This window comes from Phalacrocorax carbo, chromosome 2 (assembly GCF_963921805.1).
Source record: "Phalacrocorax carbo chromosome 2, bPhaCar2.1, whole genome shotgun sequence".
Taxonomy (NCBI): Eukaryota; Metazoa; Chordata; class Aves; order Suliformes; family Phalacrocoracidae; genus Phalacrocorax; species Phalacrocorax carbo.
Window position 1 is genome coordinate 137,609,467 of NC_087514.1, and position 21,860 is coordinate 137,631,326.

The 21,860-nt window shown below is 36.0% G+C and overlaps 1 protein-coding gene across 1 annotated transcript in view; it reads left to right on the forward strand.

Moving 5' to 3' along the window:
* Positions 1-21,860, forward strand: part of THSD7A (thrombospondin type 1 domain containing 7A) — a 300,628-nt gene that overhangs the window by 40,057 nt on the left and 238,711 nt on the right. Inside the window, exon 2 of the mRNA XM_064444530.1 lies at positions 11,042-11,167. The gene's annotated coding sequence lies outside the window, so the exon portion shown is untranslated. The remainder of the gene's footprint in view (positions 1-11,041; positions 11,168-21,860) is intronic.

Here is a 21,860-nt window from a genome sequence, read left to right on the forward strand (position 1 = left end):
TGAAGCACAAACAAAGAATGCTTAAGTCAAGATTAAATTAATATTCTTCAATGCCGATAGATTTTTGGGGTGTTTTTTTGAGCAGTGTCAATCAACAAACAAAGCATTGAAATATGCAAACCTTCAAATGAAAAAATTCCCAGCATGTAGAAGGAAGGATGAAAGAATATGGGAAAAACAAAGCCAGTTTGTGGTAAAAGCAATGTATATGTGTTTTGACCACTTATTGAAAAGTTATTTTTAGATATGATCTATGCAGTAGTTAAGTCTTTGGGGTTTGGTTTGGATTTTTTGTCACATGGAAGGGAGAAGAGTTGGGGAAAAGGAAGAGGGAATTGGTTTTGTTTTTAAGGTATGCATCCATTCAGTTACAAAACCTGAACAAGTCTGCAGTGCCTGGAATTTCAAAGTAATGTTTTCTGCTTTTTCTTATTTAACTTCTTTTTTTCTTTTTTCAAGAAAACATAGGAATTTGATGTATATGAATATAATTTCTCTGCCCAGCACTGTTCTAGACTGGGCTTCAGTACTTCATATTTTAAACACAAATGCATTTAATTGGAACTATGCATGAAAATATTTATAGATCATAAATTTGTCTGTCTTAATGTTGGTTGATTCTTTCCTGTCTTTTCAGTGCAGTGCAGCATCCCTTTTCTACTTCTGCAGTCTTCAATGTTCCTCCAGCTCCTGCCAGATTTCTGGGCACTCGGAGCTTTTGGCCATTATTAAGTTGCTCAGATGTCTTCATGTAACCTGTGTATTTTTACCATTTCCAGTTATAGCCCTTGGCCTTTTGCCGATTATTTCTTTTTCTTCTTAACATTGAATTTACATGGGAAGCCTGCTATAGGATGTTTAAATGAACTTAGTTGACCTTGACATTTCCCTGCCCATGGAGATCTGCCCAGTTTTCTTTCTATCTGCAACTCTGCTTATACCTCTTATCACATATTCTTTTTAACCCCATGTTATTCCCTTTACTGGCAATTTTGCATCATTGCAGTTTTAATTTTTTTTTTAATGCCTTTTTCCTCTGGAGATAAATGATAGTGTCCCAATTCTGTAGAAAACAATAAGCCATATAATGGCCTTGTACATCTGGAATCAGTCTTTCTCAGTAACTGTGATTTAATCTTTTTTTCTTCCACACTGTTTTTAGACTTAATTTCCTTTGCATCTAAATGTTCAGATTCATTGGCATTCATGGTTATCAAGTTTAGCTGGCTAGTTTAAGACCAATTTTGGCAGCATACAAGAATATATTTGGTTTATCTCTACTGATCTTAAGTCCCATTTTTCTTCAGGTCTCCAGACACCATGATATTTATCACATATTCTTGCTTTCTTATGTTAGCAGAGTTATCAGCATACAAAAAAAAAGTTGCTGCAGGCCCATCTTAAAAACTCCACAGCAATCACACTGGTTTTCCAGAACCACTGTGCAAAGCTGTGTGGAGCCATGTATCTCCCTGCCTTAATTCTTTACTAAGATCAAATGGGGCAAGGACTTCACTCAGCATTAGTATTCCTACTTTTTGAACCAGAAACACTGCATTGTATCAGCCTAATAATTTTATAAGGGGTTCCTGACTGCAGCCCAGAGGTCATCTCATGCTATGCAATGATTATATGCTTTCTTTAAATCTGCTAATTTTATACTCTGATCTTATTTCTTTTATCTCTCTTTCATTATCAACTATGTGATTTGAAATATTTGAGACACCATGGAACTATCTTCACTTTTTCCTTCACTTACGTAAAAAAAATTAGATGGGAAAGTTATTAACATTGTTAATAGTCTAGGATTTTTTTTAAAAAGAATGCTGTGCTGCAATGAAAATTCTTCTTTCCCTTAGCTTCTTACTTCACAAAAATTATTTAGGTAAGCCAGAGGTTACCAACACAGTTATGCTTAAACATCACAAAAAATTTTGAGTAACTCTTCAGTTTTCAACTTCTTCATAGAACTAGATGTGAGTGTGGAAAATAGCAAGAAATGTAACAGTGACAGTTCCAGCAAAACATACCAGCTTGCAGACAATAAAAAATAAGCCTTAAGCAAGTGAAAAAGGGACTGATGTAGGCTGTCTTCCCTGTATGTTGCTTCTTGCCAAAATGTTATAGGCTTACGCTTACCAAGTTAGTCCTGGCATAGTAAAACTTCTCCTTTGCCTTTGCTATAGTAGAGTGGATTGCCAGGCAGGCAGCTCTAGGTGGGAACTTGTCAGCCCCCCTTTGGTAGTGGGCACTGATGGTCCTTCCTTGAGCCTTGCTTTGCCTGATGGAATGATCGGGATCATCACTAGACAAGATATTTGGGAACAGGAATGTTTATTTAAAAGCCTAGATTTGTAATAATAGAGCCAAGTTACCAAAATATAGAACTGCAAGTTGTTTTAATACTATACTGAACAGTAATGAATCTCCTTATCAGCTCCAGTATCTTATCTAGCTTTTGAGTTTGGTCAGTGTGACCTGAAATCTTCTGAGAGGTATGCTTTCTCTGTCCCTATATTTAAAGGAAATCTCAAGAGCAGGGTGTTTGAGAACCTTCATTTTCTCTAACCAGGTATAATGTGGCTTGACTGTAGCTTTATTTTTGGGTGATCCTTATTCCCAGAGATTATACCACTAGACATCATATGGTAATACTCTTCCTCATCTTCCCCAAGTCTCTTAAAAATATTTGTAATGCCTTTCTTGATTAGATTACGTTTTCGGCTTTAGTTGTCCCCTACCTGCAGCCTTCTTAAGGCAGAATGCCTTTGCAAAATGTGCACATAAATATTGCTAATTGTTTCAAAATTTATAATTTCTGTTACTTTCTTTCATAAGGAGAGATCTGTTTTCATCATCTATAGTGTCGTTGCATGTGGCTGAGTTATACAGCATAAGCTCCACTTACAGCTGGAGGAGATGAAGCACTTCAGGGTGTGTTTCATTTATTCTAGACGTCTGCTTGGAGAGTAACTTACTTCATCCTTAACCTTCATTGGCTAGGAGGCTAGCTTAGGCATCTACCTTAAAATGTCTGTTTTTAGGTAGATTCTGTGTATGATAAAAGGTTAATCTGAAGACAGCAATGTTCAGAGAGTACAGCCTTCACTTGACAGTTTTAAAATTTAGGGCAGCCCATAGCTTGGTTTAGATTAGGTTTAGCATTATCCCAGGAAACAGGGAGATATATAAGGAAAGAATATAAAGTACTTTCTAAGATGCTGGCATATAAATTCCCTGAGAAGAATGTATGGGCAAGAGAGATTAATGTCAGGGGGGAATCGCTTCACAGAAGCTTGACATTTAAACCTGATCTGCTAGAGAACCAGTCATGAATATGAAATCAAAATGTCATTTTTGTGCTTGTGTAGGTTTGTTTTTTTATATTGCGGATATCCAAAGCTGTAAACTATATAATCATATTTACTATAGCAGTAAAGTTTGTGGGTTTTGAATTTTTTTTTTTTTATTGTAAAGAATGCTGAACAAAGTAAGGAAATCACTGGAGTGACTACTGAATTGTAACTGTCAAAATCAGAAATCAAATAAGCTAACCCAGGTAGGAAGCACTTGCTGGAATTAATGCTGAACCTTTTCATTGCTCTTTCTGACTTGCATGGTTAAGGCACGATATATACTGGTCAGCCTGGATCATAAATGCATACAAGCCTGGGTATCTGATATTTTTTTTTTTTTCTTTTTGATCACAGTATAGTACAGTATTTTCTTTACTATCAGTATCATTGTGGAAAGCAGTAATTACTGCTCATTTCTCTTGGGTGATTTACAGAACTTACTTTGGCAATAATGGCATAAACTGAAATCTTCCTTTATGCATCTCAGTGAGAAGTCTCTAATTCGTCATCTCCCTGGAACTGCAGTGCAACTTACTAAAGTCCAGGCATCCCCAACCACCACTGACACCTACTGCAGTGCAGGAGCTAAGGCTGAGGCGAACAGATTGACTAAATTATAATGCTATCCACAGTGTCTTGCTTGCTCGCTGGTAATTCCTGAACCTGAATATCTATGAATAGTTTGTTTTAGGTAATAAGAAACATTAATCTGTAAATGAACCTCTGAGGTGCAAATAAAATGTGCTGAATAAATACCAATTATTATTCATTAAAATGCAAAATCAGATAGGCACTTTAGAGACTTTAGTTTAGGTAGTCAAAATAAATTAAAGAAAAAGACAGAATGTCAGTAATTAGACACTTACAAGATGCATATAATATATTACCATGCTTGCTGGACACAGGCATCATAAAGCTCTGATTTTCCTTCAGCTTTATGCTGCAGCCTTACAACAATTTTTGTCTCCAATGACTATTTAAAATATTCCGGTATCACAGCTCATACTTAAATTTTATTAGATGTGTTCTAGCCATAACTTTTTTCCTGTCAATAGATTTTAGCTGTATGACTTGCACTCTAATGAATTCTGTAGTTAAATCCCTGTATGTTGTTTAAAAAGCCTACTCTCCGTTTACAGAGCATAGTGGATTGGAATATTTTAGTTTAGCACTTAATAAGCATATGTTTTCCAGGTTTACGTAGGTTTTGTACTTTCAGTTCAGTGCACAGGAAAACCATTAAGCCCTCCACGCACAGATGTCAGTCAAATAACTAAGAAAAGTGACAATGGGAATTATGTCGGTTTTTCTTCTGAATGATATGGGGGCTTGTTGAAGTAAGTGTTCAGAAAGGTAATGCTGAACTTAAGAATTATTTGTAGCGACTGTTTTGGTTTTAAAGTGCTATCACAAAATGTGGATTGAACAACAAAGTGTACAGGGACTTTTGTGACATGGACACAATTGTAATGTGTTGTTATTAACTTTTAAATGTCCTTTGACATTATAAATTTGCAGCAATCTGCTAATGGCTTTAGGATAACAGCGATTGCACTTGTTCTGATAACAATATTGTTAGGAGACTACTTTATTAAGCCCTATCTGTGTGTATGCATACATATACCTAATTAATACTAAATATAGCCACATGTCAACATTTAACCCTTCATTATCTCTTCAGTTAGATCTTAAAAAGATCAAGTAACATAAAAATAATTGTAGATAATGTTATTTAGTAATCTCTTGAATCGCTTGAATCTAGAAGGAAATGGGATCCAAATATAAGTTGAGTAATGGTACCCTACCTACTAATAACCGTATCTTAAAGCAAATTTGTTTTAGATATTATAGAGAACATGGCTTTTTATATTTGAAAGCTAATTTATTTATTTTTTTACTGAGTTCAAGCGACTGATTTTCATGGTCTATAGAAAAGCTTGTTTTGATCTTCTCATGGAATATTATTGTGAAATTTAATCATGTAACAGCTTTTTATAAGTACTATGAAATAAAATCTAGTAAGAATTAATTGCTTTTTATTAATTTCTGTTTGTGGAATGACAGCACCAAAATGGGAGATCATTTTAATGTCATTAGAATCAATTAACATGTAGTTGGCAAATATAAACTATGGTCCAAGTCCTTAGTGAATTCCAAATTACATTCAAATTGCAATGCAATGAGTGATATTTTACAGAGGACGTTTTCCAAGAATTTTTCCATTTGTGTCAATCATTGAAGTATAAGGTGAAAGAATCATCAGGTAAGGTCCCACAGGAATTGTTTTGCTCTTTCCTGAAGCTAGGCATTCAGTGGCATAAAAAACAGATACAAAGCAGACTAGATAGTGATCTGGAATTGTAATGATGTGAGGAAATGAAAAGGTATGATAATTAAGTATTTCATATCTTCATCCTGGTTAAGTATAGCAAAGGCAGAGGAAAAGGAGAGTTGTAATAAAATGCTCTGTGTAAATGCTGAAGCAAGAGTTGGATGATTGCCCTTTTCCTTTATGTATGTTGACCCTTAGAGTAATTGGGATGATGAAGTTTGTAAATTTTCACACTGGTGTCACTCACTGTTTGCCCCTCTACTAGCTATAAATGCCTCCAAATAATAAAAAAGATGGCAGATCTCATTTTCATACAGGGAAGTATTTTACTCATTTTCTTTAAACGAGTAGGCAAAGGGCACAGTGTGTTTAAATGAGAGAAATGAAAATTCTCTGCATAGTGGCAGGCGTGCAACAATATCACTGTGAAGGCTAGAAATAAAAATCCCCATTACCTCCCCATGTGAAGAACATGGATCATGGACAAAACCTCATTCCCTCCTTTGGAGTTCCCGGAGTTGCATTGGGACCGTGCAATACTTGTAACATAGCATTTATTTTATATTACCTTTTTACTCATTCACTAATACCCTCACCCATCTGCCCTGCTGCCTGTTATTATTTCTCTCTGTTAAGATGAACTGGTATATCTACAAAATATAATATTTCATAATGGATTTTAAAACTTATTTTTAACTTTTATGTCATTTAAAGATCCTTAGATATGGCAGCAGTTATGTCCGTATAAGAGCCAGCTTGGGCCCAAGGAGTCACAGACTCTGTAAATAAATCTAAAGAAAGCCTTCCAGTGCCAAAGTGTTTATAGCTATGGAGGGAATTCTGTGATTTAAATTTATTTATTTAATGCAAGCCTCTCTGTAAAATTGGTATCGCTGCGCTTATTATTATTCTGTTCTACCTGTGACTTACAAAATGTACAATTGTGAAACTGCTCCTTCATCCAGTGTTATGATAAAAAGTATATTTGCAGATAGGACTATTAGGTACATGTAAATGTCAGAAAAGACACAATAAGGAGAGAAAAGATCCAAAGTGGATTTGGATTGCTAACATATCTGAGATACATAATTTCAAGACAGGATTGCATATGCAAAATTAGCAGTTTAAGATCGGACTTTGTACTTCAGTTTGGGTTTAATTGCATAAATGATTCCTCCGATATGCTTGTAAAGTCTACTGTATATAACTTTTTATATTCTGTTGATAATTTTTTTCTTTAGTTTTTTTTTTGTTTATTTGGTTGGTTGGTTGACTTTTTTAACTTTTTCCCATTACGTGATGTGTATTACAGATCAGGTTTCTGAAGGCTTGGAAACTTCTCACATAGTACTCCCAGGTGTAATGAAAAACTTTCCAACTCTGTTACACTCAAAAGAAGGAAAGGAAAAAGTGCTCTATGTGTGTGTGTGCATGCTCTGGTCATATTTTACATTAGAAAATTATGATTTCTGTCAAGAAAGACTAGTTGTCTCAAAATGAATTGCATGAACTCTATATATTCATACAGTTGAACTCTACAGAAGGTAAAAACTCTAGGTGTTATAATATAGGACTATTTAATGAATCTACATAGAAATTATAGAATGCAAAAATGTGCCATTCGTAGCATTATTGGTATAACAGTTGTGATTGAATGAGGTATTCTGAAAAGAAATAACTTCAGAACTGAAATGCATATGGGGAAAAATCTGTATGGAAAAGAACTACCTAGCAGTGACCATTTGTTTTGGAAATGAGCAGTTATGAATCAAACGTATGTCAAAAGACTATGTTCTTATTGAAAATGAGGTTTATCAAATGATGATCAAAAAAAAAAAAGCAAATCAAAACCAGTGAAAATAGTGGTAGTTTTACAGTCTATTAGCTGTCAGCAAATTAGTATAATGAATTATTTTTGTAGTTTACAGGGTATTTTGTATAAAGCAATCACAAAGGTAGTCTAAAACAAAAAAGGCACTTCTACTTACGCTAAGCTCTACCTTTTGCCAAGGAATGAGAAGAATGTATTCTCTGGTGAACAGGAGGTCGTTACATCAAGGCTACTTTAAAAAAGTTTGAGGAAGATCCCTGTTTCCTGGATTTATACCTTTTAGTAACTGAAAACACTACACTAATCAGAAAATCAGCTGTTGTTTAGGTCCCTCTTTAAAATATTCTTTTTGGTCTTCTACGTATTAGAATAGTAAACTGAAATACTTCTGGCATTCTAATTTTAATAGTCAGGTTTCTGTTTGCAAGTCAACTAACAGGATTCATATTCTTGGTTATAAGTTTTGGGAGGTGGATTGGTGTCATGATGTTTCCTTGTGCAATCTGCTGCAGATTATTGTGGTAAGTGGCAGCAAATGACAGCTCGTCACTGCATATCTGTTTCTTCTGAATGTTTGTAGCACTAGTATTTATTAGTGAAAGGCTCAGAACTAGGTTGTTTTGGTTTTTTTTTTTTAAAAACCCTTAAACTCAGTTACGTAGCAGGAGAAGGGAGAACATCTACATCTACATCAACTGCCTGTTGCATTAAATCATTGAAGCTGCTCTTAAGTCATAAGGGTTGGAACTGAATCGCAGGAACAGGTGTCTTTCTGCTTTGGTAAAGGATACTTCTCTTTTTTAAATACTGCTGTCATGCAAGGCTTGATAAACCTAATTGGCCTTAGGGTTGAAGTCTGAAGCGTTTCAACTTCAAATTTAGGAAGGGCCCAATCTGAACTTTGTCTTGTTGATATTTATTTCACTTCTATCAAATAGAAAAAGCCATGAAGAGTTGCAGTTACTGAATGTGAACTGTATCTCGTTGCTTAAATGTAAATCCATTTATTTTTTAAATGTCAAGAATAGGCAATCCATTCTCTAGCAGAAACTATTTTATATGGTAAGGGCTTGTCAGCATTTTATTATAATTCCATTCTTCAGGCTATAAAAATTTGCTTCAAGCTGAAAGCTGAATGTGCAATATCAACCTAATGATAAACTTGCTTTATCAAATTTGGCTGGAATTGGCTTCATTTTAAGCAGTTCAGAGGTTCGAGCAAAAATAAATTCGTTGCTTTTGACAGTTCTGCTGTGTGCATTACTCAGATTAACTTGTTTGTACATAATCGGCTGTTTTGTGGTGCTGGTGGGTAGCTCTTGAGGGGTTTACTTTAAATGGCTGTCATTTATGTGGACAAAACCCAAACAGTTACATGTGGATGAGATTTTCCCCCTATTGCCTCTTCTGAATATCTGCATATTAGAGTTCCTAATTGTATCCATAGAGCTTGGTCTAAAATTCTCTGAATTAGAGTAAATGTGATGTGTGTCATGGTTTAACCACAGTAGCCAGCTCTGCCCCACACAGATGCTGGGTCACTTCCCCCAGGGAGGGAGAGAATCAGAAGGGCAAAAGTGAGAAAACTCCTGCCTTGAGATAAAGACAGTTTAATAAGTAAAGCAAAAGCTGCATGCGCGAGCAAAGCAAGATTCATTCACTGCTTCCCGTGGGCAGGCGGGTGCGCAGCCATCTCCAGGACAGCAGGGCTCCATCATGCATAACCGTTACTTGGGAAGACAAACCCCGTAACTCCGAACGGCCGCCCCTTCCTTCTTCCCCCACCTTTACATGCTGAGCATGTTGCCATATGGTGTGGGATATCCCTTGGGTCAGTTGGGCTCAGCTGTCCTGGCTGTTTCCCAACTCAGCTCCTTGTGCCCCCCAGCCTGCTTGTTGGTGGCAGGAAAGGCCTTGACTCTGTGTAAGCGCTGCTCAGCGGTAACTAAAACATCCCTGTGCTATCAACACTGTTTCCAGCAGAAATGCAAAACATCCCCATACTAGGTATTGTGAAGAAATTTAACTCTATCCCAGCCAAAACCAGTACAATGTGTTGGTTCAAAGAAGTCTAAAATCTTGGGAAGATCAGTTTCCATTTCCCTTTATTACTGAGAGATATTTACTGCTGATTAGAGGTCCTAACTCATATTGCCAATAAAGTAAAATAAACCACAGAAGGATATTGCATGCTGTTTTACAATGGGCTTTTTGCTTGAAGTCCCCAACTTGAGCAATGTCATACTAATATAGAGACCAGCATTGCTTTACATATCTAATATACGGACCAGCATAAACCCATAATGTTACAACTTAAATATGGAGAGAAACACTTTCTGCAATAAGATCTAGATTATGTTAAAACTTCTTTGCATAAAGTTTTGACTCCATTTAAGTTTTTTGACCCCGATTTATGTCTGTCTTGGTTTTTTTTAATAGTACAAGCTAAAACAGGGTAGGAAGATCTCAAATGAGATTAGGTATAATCTTAGAATTTTCTTAGTGTAGGCAAACGTGTGTGCAACTAAGAAAAAAGTGGTCCTTATTGCAGTCCATCTGCTTATATTCAGCTTGTTCTGCTCTTTTGTGTCCTTCATAAGACAGAAGAGGGAGGTTGCATTAGCAGTAAGGCTGAGGATTTTCCTGAACTCCAAAAAAGGAATTGGGACATAAAGCAAATGGAGCAGAAGATAATGTCTAACAGTTATGATTTTTTTCTGTTTAGCTGGCATATTTCTCCTAGATAAGGAAACTTGGATGTGTGATTGTATAAATGCAGAATCATTCTGCCTGTCCTGTTCATTACTTGGTGCTAATGTGCTGTACTTAGTATATTGGAAATACCTTTATATCAATTGGTTGCCTGGGCCAATTCGTTTGTCAAAAATTTGGACTTTTTTGATTTTAATAAGCCTCTGTAAAGATTTAATAATTTGGGATAGTAATGGCTGGCAGGTAACAGGTTGTGTTTAATTTTTTTGTAATAGCTTCAAACTAAGAATAAAAACCTTTTTCAATGTATTTGGAAAAGTATGGGCAAGACTAAGCCATGATTCAGAGGAACATCCTTTTAAATTAGAACTTTGAGGTGGATGTAAGTAATGTGATCAGATGGCATAAATGGAAAAAAGAATGGGAAGAGAAAAGCTTCAAAACAGATGCCTGGCAGCAATTTTTCACAGAAACAAAAAAATGTGCGGAATGATCTTCCAGATGTGATTACGCTATGGAGAGTTAAATATTGGGCTATTCATGGAAGTTAGAAAGCATCCAGGAGCATGTGGGGTACAGTAAGCTTTGAAATAGGGAAAGCCATTAAAATATGCTTATTGTCATATGTTATTGGATATACAGAGATATTAATGCTGAATTTACTATTGGTTATACATAGTTTAGATCATCACAACACACTGTTCATCAGTACCTTTTCCTTAGTGAATCATCGGAGGAATTCCTATCAGTAATTCGTTTGATTTTTTTTTTTTTTTTTTGTCTTCTGACTTTTTATCTGCTTATTTATAGGTTTCTCCTGAATTCGCTGCCAGAAGTTACCTGTCCCCGTGGTATTGCTTTAGAGGGCTGTGGAATCATGGTGGTTGTGAAGTCCCTTGGTAGCTCTGGAGAATGCATATTTACTGTGGCAGAAAGGTGTGTTTAGTTTCTACTATTTATGACTTTTTAGATATTGAGGAATTCCATGTGGAATATTAGTCTCTTTCCTATCAATTCTTTGATACTTCTTACAGAAAATTTGAAACTTCTTTTAAATCAATAGCAATTATCTTTGCTTAACTGAGACATGATTTACAAATAAAGCTACAATCTGCATAAAGCCGTCCCACAAGTAGACTAAGAAAGCAGACATTATTCTTACATGTATAACAGTAAACTGGAGTTTGTCTAAATGAAATGTAGAGAGTTTCAGGTTTATATTTTTGTTCCAGTTATAAATATGTCTGAGTAAAGGAAACTGTCTCTAGGCAGTAACAGCTAACTTGCTGTTATGCACTTAGGTTGTCTCTCAAGTAAAAAATTGATTGTGAAACTATACAGTTCATCATAAGTGAATCTATGTTTGAGTGACTTAGCTTTGACTAAAAAGTAATCATGGTAGCAGAAGAATGTTGTTCTTTTCTTCTGAAACTTATGTGTATATATAGTTTGAGCATAAATCCTGCAACGATCTGTGTTGTAAACATTAATTTCTGACCAGGAGATGAAAGATTCTTTTCTCTAAAATGGCATGATTTTTAGCCAATTTATGATCTTTGGGGACAAAGCCAGGAGTGTTTCGTGGAGCCACAGTTTTAACAGTCACTAGTCTGATTAGGGTAATAGTTTTGTATGAATTTTATTTCAGTGAGTGAAAACCTATTCCAGTCACTTTCACATACTTGGTTGTAACTGGTTTTGTTTTGCACTGTATGTGACAGATCTGACCTCACAATAACTTGGACACTTCATTTTCATAATCCAAAGGCTGCCAACAATTGATTTTTTGCAAATTATTTCATTTAATATAACAATTATTGGTCAAAATTATATGAAAAGTACAAGAATTATGGGACAAAAATTCCCTTGGAAGGCAGGTATAGCTGGATTGTCTAAACGGCTAAAAAATTTAAATAATCTCAAACATCCTTAACTCTTCTTTTTATACAAACTATCTAAAATATGCAGTACATATGGTGGTGTAGCTGTTGCATTATTGACAGTTAGTTGTCCTAACAGACAGATGTGCTGTCATTCAAAATTCATACCAGTAAATCCTGTAAAAAATTGCAAACATTAAAGTATATGTTTATTGTCCTACATAAATCGTACATCTTGCATGCTGTTATGAATATTCTAAAACTTCACTGTTTTCAATTTTTTTATTTACTTTTTTAAATCTTAGAAAGAAGAAATAAAAACTAAGTAGAATGTTAATGGTCACGCTTGCATGTGACAACTGAAGATGAAATAAAACCAGAATGTTCAGGTATTATAATGAGAAAAGGGAGGGAGTAGTAGTCTTTTTGATTGCTATATTGTATAAAAAGAGTTGGTTCATTATCATAATTACATTCTTGTTCACCATACCAAGGTCGAACTAAATAATAGTAGCAGTAGAGGGATGTCATTTTACTGATTCTGACAGATATTAATTGAGGAAATGAGTTTGGTGGTGCTGAAAAGAGACAGGTGAATACCAAACCCAGAGGACCTTCCCTGTATTTCATATTCTTTACCATCTGTGTTGGGAATTCCAGATTCAGCCATGGAATGGGAAAGGACAGAAGGTTGCATCTCCTTCTCTTCCATTTCACTTCTTCACTTCTATTTTGACCTGTTTGGTGGTAAAAAAGAAATAGTTTAAAAGATTTATGCCAGTAGAACATGGAGAGTATAAAATTAGCTTAACATTGGTTCTAAATCCAACGTAAGATTAACTGGACAGTATTAAAGGATGTTCAAAGGCATTTTGGTTAGTCCATACTACCAGCTCAATTTACTAATACAGAAGACATGGTGATAAATGTGTTAAAAGAACTATGTTGATTAGCCGTGTTGTCAATTTACACAATCTCTGGCAATGTAACAGCATATGAAGTATAAAGCAAAAACTTTACCAGCTGAATAGACTTGAGAATGTTTTGTTTGTTTTTTATGCAAAACTGTTGTTGTGGTAGTTAGAAAATATTTCTTCCTAAGTTCTCCAACAACTCATTCTGCTGTATTTAATTAAATTTTCTACATGCTAAGTAAGCATTCTTGGATATAGGTTAGAAATGACAGTAAGGTTACAAAATCGAGCATTCAGAGTGTGTGCCTTAAATTACAAAAGCAATGAATTTTCCTGAGCCTAATTGGCTGATCTGATTTAGCTAAGACTTCCTAGAAATGCCATCTTGAGGGACATACGGAGCTTGAAAACATCATCTGAACATTTGGCAAATGTAAATGTGAGTTTAAAAAAATCTCAGAAGGGAAACAGATTTTGGTTAATGAGATAAAAGTTCTGGATCATTCACTGATACATCTGCCCTCAGCTGATCACTTACAATGAAGGGAGCACAGTGAGAGAGGGCTGGGGGCACCGGCTGCTTCGGGTGTCTTCCACCACTCCCACCTCTGACCAACGCTGGCTCTTAGAAATTTTTGCCTGTTGGAACTCAGGCTATAACAGTGTGACTAAATGCTGTAGTCTTAGCCCTTAAAAGATGAACCAGGGTTTGCTGAAGCTGATTTTTTTCCAAAAATGAATTGGACATTTTTTATAACGATTGTAACACATACAGTTTTCGTACGGTATGAAAGGTTTAATTTTTTCATTGTGTTGCAGAGCACAATGTCTTAAGTAGAGTATGAGCAGTACCAGATTTATGAAACTCTTTGAATGTGGTTATGCTAAATATTTGGTCTTTGACACTGTGAGGGTTTTTTTTGTTTGTTTTTATCCTGTGAGTGGGAGGAGGCGTATAAATGAAAGGAAATGTTTTCTCAGACTACCCGAAGAAAAATTTAAAAATGTCCACCTATTTCAGTCATTTCTGTTAATGCATGTGTGACAGTGCTTCGTTAAAATTATGTCACTTAAACAGATTTACATCTTGAACTGTCAAAAAGAAAGCATTTGGATTCCAGCTGGTGATTTACCCCCCACCAGCCTCGGCTCCTCTGGCAGGGTATGTATTCTAGGGGGAGGACCTAATCTGTATTTTATCCTCTCTAATTGCCCCTAGAATGTATGTGTCTATAGCCACCGCAGTGGCTGTGGCTCCATCTTCCACTTCAGGAAGATGGCATTACTGAATCACAGCTGCCACAGCTAGCATTAGAACTTCACGTTTAGAGTGAAAAAGGGATTTTATTGGAAGTTAATGTTACTTTAAAAAGTTACTTAAAAAACCCACAACTTTTAAAGTTAAAAATAGGAGAAGAAAGGGCATCTTGGGGGTTTATTGTTGTATTGCTTTATTTTGCTTTTGCCTTTTTAAATTTTTTTTTTCCCAGTTTCCCTTACTTATTCCTGGTAGGCCTGTGACAGTTGGTGTTGCCCTTGTGCAGATTTGAGTGGCATGACTTTTGGCACTGGGCTGCATCAATTCTCTCTGCAAATACCTGTTTGTTCCCTGCCCAGCAGCTAACCTTGCTCTCCAGCTTCTCAATGAAGGAGAGTATCTTCTATCCACCCATTAATCAACGTAATCTGTTACTGGCCGCCTCCCATCAGTCCTGTGTCTGCACCCTGTTGACTTATTCCTGCTTTACCCTTGCCTGTCAGGCACTGTGGGGCCTGGGAGCCCTCCCAGCTTCCTATGCATCACATTATTTTTCAGTACCTGGGAGGAAGAATTATATAGTGACCCATGGACATCTCCAGGAGATGTATTTAATGGATGGCCAGCCTGTCAAATATTTGAAAGTGATGTAAGAGGAATGTTTCTTGCCAGTTTGAACATGTATCAGAAAGCTGGGATTTGCAGTAAGTGTTGAGGTTCTCAACTTGCCTCGGTGGCAGCTGCCTGCCTGCAAGAGCTCTGGAACCAGAAATTAAACTGTGGCATGGCTGTGCTTGTAGAAATGTCAATATTTGCCTGCTGTGTTGATGACAATTTTTAGTTCTTCTTGTAAAATGTTCCCTAATTAACCACTGGCATGTGCCTCTTCATGGGAATTAAATGTTTAATTTTTCAGAAAGAAAGGAAGAAATAGTTCTCAGCCAACTGGGAGGAGTTGGCAGCTGTGCCCAAAGTCTCTGATATTGCTAAATCAGTTATTGAACTGAAATGGAAAGTCAGCTTAAGGCTTTTAAAAGTTGAGTGATAATTTTATTTCCTTCTTATTAGTGTGACATGAAGCTCCGCTGAATTTTTAGTTTGTATTTTATGTGGGTGTGTGTAAATATTCTGCTTGAGCTGAGCCACATTTCCTTTGTCCTCACAATCCTTCATGAGGAACACAATTAAACACCTCCTGAAGATTGGTATACTGCTAGAAGTTGTTTTGGGACATTGTTTTAAACGGTTGAAAGAGTGTATCTTAGGCCTATACTGGGGCAACATAAAAAGCTCACACAGAAAACTAAGTATTACTGAAGGTATACAGCTACTGTAATGTGTGTGCTGATTGTATGCTCTTCTTCTGCTTCTTAAGAACTTTTCCCCTGTATATACACCTACTTTGAGTAAGAGGGGAACTTTTAGGATGTTACGTACTGTCAAATGTTAGTTAATACCTGAATTTTGGCACCAAGACAGGTATAGACCCTTAGGCTACGCTGTGATACGCTTCTGATGCTTCTAAAATAGTGATTTTTCTATTTTGTTGATAGGTGCCTTATCTTTGCACCAAAGTGAAAAATAGAGATGGTTGGAAAAGATCTTATTTGGAATAATTTTCACTAAAAGGAGGACAGTCTTAATGGGAACAGCAGAAAGCCTGGTATAGGGTTGTTCCTGCCAGACACAAGAAAGTTTTATGGTGAGATTTTAATGGATAATAAATTTACTATATAGAACATTGTTATAACAGCTACAAAAATAGGACCTTGGGAACTCAAGGAAATGGGCAAAATCGAAACTGGTACTTTGCTTCCTTCATCTGTATACATAAGATCTCCATCTTCTAATGCATGATAGCCTGTCCCGTAGGGGAAGGAGCTTCCACACCTGGCACTACTGACACAGCAACCAAAAATCTGGAATTGCCTTTTCAGTAGTAATGGCTCTTAATGAATAAATTGGTACTTCACATTAATCTGTTTCTTACTCTTTATTGTGTGCATACTATTTAGAGAACATGCTGACATAATAAGTAACAATTATTTTTCCAGTCTTTGGATGTATCGTAAGCTACCCAGGCTGACTGAAAAATAGATAGTCTTGAGCTTGGAAGTTGTTTCTAAGACTGTGTGATGACTTGCAGACTTTTAAATTAATTAATTAATTGAAATCTTCATCTCTGTTTTCTCAGAAATGTCTGGACTAGTTAATGATGTACAACACGGTAAAATAAATTTGTAACCTATTTCCTATGTAAAAAGTTTAGACGAAGAATTATTTCTGATTCATTACATTTGCACCACTTTCTATGTTTTGAATAACATTTTTGGACAAAAAGTGACTCCTCAGAAATACTGTGAAATGAGAAAAGCTTAAGGGCAAGTTGTTGCTGTTAGTGAGTGATGGTACTTCTATCTGGCAGTTCAGTCAGCTTGAATAATATAAGGTTTATGTGATTTATTACCTTACAATGCTGAAATAGTATCTACTAATACAAATGTTTCCATTAAAAAAGAATGGGAACTTATTAAACGGAAAAGATAATGTTTTATTAATTTTTCGTCTTGGTTTTTTATTCTTGTGCCCTGCAGCTCTAGTGCTGCTGCTCTAAGTACAAATGCAAATACCAACTTGCTTAATGGGGTAATTGAAGACAGTGGAGGAAGGTTACGTAACAGATACTTACTAAGTGTAAAATGTATTCAAGCCATACCAAATGATACATTAAACTGTGGAATTGTCTCCTGAAGATGGAAAGACATTGCATACCACTTCTCGAATAGTTCTTTTTCTGAAATTGGTTGTGAGAAAAAAACCGGTCCTTCCTTAGTTCTGCAGATTTTGCATTCTTTTTGTTCATTTTACTTGAGTAAGACATTTTCCCCCATTATTAACGCAGCTTCCCTATATAGTTCAAAAACAATGTATTGAAATCCTGGCTAGCAGCTGCATTATCAGGAAGACCTTTATGGAAAAACAGTTTTCAGGAAAATTGCTTTGTCATCAGATTATGTCCAGCTCTGTACACCTCCGTGTAGAGCATCCTGAATGTAATTGAGGACAGAATCCAAGGACATGGTGCATTGTATTGTTTAGTGGGAGAAACAAAAACCGCATGGTTAACATGTTCAGAAATCTGTGATTAGGTAATTAAAGATTTTCATTTTCAAAACTACAGGCTTTTGAAACTGGACTTCGTCTTTTTAAAACTAATATGCAATATTCTAGTGCAGCTTCCAATACACCAGGCTTCTCAAATTTTTCCAGTGGTGTAATATTTGGGCTACTCACTAGAATTGTTTTTGTTTAGTAACAAAGTGTAAATTCAAGTGTAATTAGCAGTATAACCATAGTGATAAGGTTATAAATATGTAGAATGCATTACACATTTGAAAGGAGATTTCTTTACATTTAAGCTGGCTTTGCTCTTAAGAGAAATGCACATGGGACAACCTTATGCATGTTTTAAATTAATTAACTAAAAGTTTGGAGAAAAGGTACAGTAGTTAAAACATTATGTAAAATTTTCTTTTAGTGATTGTGGGACTGGACGTTTTTGAACGTGTACTCTGATGGCATATGACACTTTGTCTATCTGCAGCTCTTACCAGATCATTTTAGGTAGGATCCAGCTTGTTTCAGTCCTGAACTGCCAATGCTGGTGTCACTCACAGTCTTTCTCCTCCTTCCAATCCTCAATCCTACCTCTTTTCTAAATTTTTATTTTCTGATTACTTAAATTCATAGATTAGAATGTTATGTATTTCCGTTCCCTGCCATCATGTGCCCTTGTGGAGACAGCATTGGGAACATGGGGTGGCTGCTCCAGGTCCACCTCGCAGCAAGAAAATTGCCAGCAAGGTCCATGCTTGGCTGTTGTAGTGATACTTCTCATGCTGGCAGGATTGCGCCTGCGTAATTAGTCTCTCACACAAGGTGGAGTGTAATTGGTGTAATAAAGTCTTTGATCAGTGCACTCCAATTACTGTCTCTGCTGGGAATTGCATGATTTGTGATTCCTAAACCTTTATTATAATTCTAAGTGTTTTCTTGTTTTGACTAAGTCAAGAGGTATATCCTAGGTGCCAGACAATCTCTACTTGCTAAACTTCAAACTAGTCTAGTTTGAAAGAATATTGTGGTAGTCCTTCTTAGGGAAGTAATTGTCAGTTGTTTATTTTTTAAACTGTGGGTGTTGTGGGGTTTTGGGTTTTTTGTTGTTGTTGTTTGTTTGAACTAATGTGTTATTCACCACTCCATAAAAAGAATTCAGGCAAAACAAACCCAAAATCTTTACCTCAGGCATCACCCTGAGGAATATGTTTGGTTTTAGAATAGCTTGATTAAATTAGTAATAATCAACTAAAGTACGGTCTTTCAGTGAAAATTGTTAATATCAAGCACAGGCAGTACTCCCATGAACTTTATGTTTAAGACTAAAATTTTAATTGCAAAGCCGTCTACATACATTACAAAAAAATCCCAAAAGCCATACTTTTATTTTTATAGAATCTCTAATAATTTTATTTTGTTATTCTAGGAAAAATAGGGTTGTGGGTTTCTCTTTCTTTTGGAGAGTGGAGTTGGATGGGAGGGTGCAAACCATTGTTAGCTTTTATTTGGTACCAATGCACTTCTTGCTCTGTTAGGTTTCATGTGCATTTCTTCCCTATCTCATGGGAAATTTTATGTTGGTTTTTTCTGTTCTGCTTCATGAACACATAAGATAAGTCTTCATTTCTTTAAAAAAAAATATTCTTTCACAGATCTTTTATTGTGGAAGTATTTCTTGTGTACCTAAGCTTATTTATTGAACTGATTCCTCCATTACAACCTAATGATGTGGTTCACCATCCCCACTTGACAATTTTGCTAAGTTTTCTTGTTTACTTATTTTCTTCTGCTTCTATCTTCTGGAGTTTGACTCAGGGGTTCTTCATGAATGGAACTAAACTTGTTTAGAAAATCTGTTATAAAAATATTATTTCTGATGTATAAAATTTCATCTCATAGAAGACTGCAAGATATCTCCAGTCTAACAGTAGTGATTCACAAAGACATGTCTGCTGTTGTTAATCCAGTGTAATGAATTGCATGTACATCTCCTCTGGTATTATTTCAGCTGGACACACACTTCTTAAAACTATGTCACACTGTGATTATATTAAAATTATGTTATGTTGCATGCATATCCAAAATCTGGGTGGTACATATAGTTTTATTTAATGTATTGATATTTAATGAGTACTTAATTGTCACCATTTTTTTGTCACGTATAGTATTAGCTATTGTAGTTGAAATGTTCCAACAGTGGATTTTTTTTTCTCCTGTCCTTTCTTTTTACTAATTTTTTACCCTTAGGCCTTTGCAGAGCTGAGTTGCCCTTTGACAGCATGGAGGCAGGGGTTATTGTGTACCTGGAGCTAGCGCCAGTCCTGGGCTGCAGCAAGGCACACACGTCCCCTGCTGGGTGCTGCTCACTCCACTGCGTGTGTTGAGCACTGGTGGGTCCTAGCAACACCTGCCTCTACGCTGGCTGGTTCTTTGTAGTACACTTTTCCTAAGACCCTTCTGAATCCTATTGTAAAGAAAAAAAATTACACAAGAATATTGTCAGTTTGAGTCTACCATATTGAAGATTTAAACATTTGAGGTTTTTAAAATTCTTTTTGTGTTTCTACCTTGTCCCTGAAATCTACGCTCTCCTCTACAGGACTGACTGCTAACACTCCAAAACTTAAATCAATTTCAACCCTCTGTCTCCAAATTAACTCAGAATATGATGTCTTTTTTTTTTTTTTTCCCCCACAACAAAGCTGAATTATCTTTGATGTTTTTAATGGTGACCATCACAGCTGAACACATATGAAAAAGCCAAAAGTTGCACAGGATAGAACACTTTTAGTAATAATAATAATAAAAAGAAATAATAAGTTTTTGTTTGACAGGGCATATTTTTCCATTAAAGTATATTGAGTGATGCTTCCTGTGTACCTCATCTTTAATTCTTTATTTAAAATGTCATGCATACCCACTAAAGTATTTTAAGGTAAGATGATAAAGATGATAAAGACAGCCAGGCTTTGATAAGACACTTGATGAAGTCCCGAGTGAAGTTTAGCATCCCACGTTAGCAATAAAAATATGAAGACAAATCCATCAACTGGATTAAAAAAAACATTAATGGTCACACTGCAAAAAGAAATAACTGGGATCATTGCTGAATTTTGTTGTTTCTGTTGAAACACCCCTGCTTTAGGAAGCACTGATATTTTATATTTTACATAGTAGCCTGACTTTAAGTTTCAAAATCAGTGCCCATGAAACTTGCAGTTGTTAACTTGTTTTTAGAGTTGCAGGACAGAGTAGTCCTGGGAATAATCTGGATTGGTTAGTACACGCATTTATGCAGGCGAAGTATGGCTTGGTTGAACCACAGTCAAAGCGATGCATCTAGAAACAAGCAGTGCAGGCCATATCTTCAGAAAGATCCTGGATCCTTGACAGGGGAAAGCACTAACTCTAGACAGGACTTAAGGATTCAGAGCAGACAAAGAAAATCCTCATGGGCTCCCAGTTTGACAGAGATTAGTTCAGTCTCTGGCTGTGAAACAGTGCAGGAAAGACTAAAAGTCAGCATTTAGTAGAAAAATGAAAAGACTTGTTTAATCTGTGAAATCAATACTGGAAGAGTTCTTAGTGATTGATGTCGATAGTTTAAAAGGATGCAGAAGAGCAGAATGTGTAGAAAAACATCATATAAATATTACTGCAAAAAACCCCTGTTTATTTCATCGACAACAATCTTAAGTATTACTAGGTATAAGATGCATACAGTCCTTCAGAGGGAAATAAATATAGGGTGCTAAAAATATTCTGTTAAAGTAGATGTGTTTCTGAAATATACACATTAGAGAATGAATCACATTTAGTGATTTGGAAATATTTGGGGAAGTTTAGGGTTTGGTAATAACCTGGGAAATTTTTCTGGCTGCAGTTTACAAAACTTTTTACTACTAAAACCCTTTAGTTTATGAATCCCTGGGAACCTGTGAAACTCTAGGGAAGCTGATATTTTGCATATAGTCAGAGACGCTGTGTGACAAGTACAACCATCCCATTATAGTCCACCTCTGTTGTGGTGGACACAGATAAGTAAGGTTGAGATTCTGTAATGCTAGCATCTCTTCACTTTGAAGTGTTTGATTTTTATAGTTATTTAAATAATTATTATTTCAATATTATTATTGTCTTTTGAAATAGTTGTTGGTTTTGAGGTTTGGTTTATTTTTTTTGGAGGAGGGGACAGTGTTGTATAAAAGTTATAAGCCACTTTTTGGTGGTTAAGCTGGGTCCATCACTGACAAATATCTTGCGGTATCCACTTAGGCTATGGTCTTGAGGAAGAACCTAAGGTATGGCAGTAGACATTTCAGTTAAGATAGATAGTAAAAATCACTGCCTTGCTGGATGCTAAGAGACACGTATGTAGCCAAGCCCCAGCTCTCGAATCTGAGTTCCAGCCTGGCTTCAGAGTGGGTTTGCTTGGTTGTGGCACCTGTGTTTTTTGGCCT